The following is a 274-nucleotide window of genomic DNA, read 5'->3' on the forward strand; positions in this document are numbered from 1 at the left end:
CAATATCTGAATTACAGCCGCATCAAAAACTGTTAAAATACCCGTATGATTATTTTTCCTTCACGTTTCAATTGACTAAATCCTGAATAATTACTTTATGATTTAATTATGATTTAAAAAAGGACCGAGTTATGTGTCGTATATGGATTAATAACTAATTACATTTCTTACATGAGAAAAATTGAAATGTATCAGACTAAACATTTTCCACTTTAAGCATTCATTACTAGAGGCATTTTGATAGAGCATTAACAATCATTACATAAGTTGAATC

At 27.7% G+C, this 274-nt stretch overlaps 1 protein-coding gene across 1 annotated transcript in view; it reads left to right on the forward strand.

Moving 5' to 3' along the window:
- LOC119593619 overlaps window positions 1–274 on the forward strand; it is a 2,412-nt gene that overhangs the window by 1,355 nt on the left and 783 nt on the right. The gene's annotated exons all lie outside the window — the stretch shown is intronic.

This window comes from Penaeus monodon, chromosome 32 (assembly GCF_015228065.2).
Source record: "Penaeus monodon isolate SGIC_2016 chromosome 32, NSTDA_Pmon_1, whole genome shotgun sequence".
In the NCBI taxonomy this organism is placed as follows: domain Eukaryota; kingdom Metazoa; phylum Arthropoda; class Malacostraca; order Decapoda; family Penaeidae; genus Penaeus; species Penaeus monodon.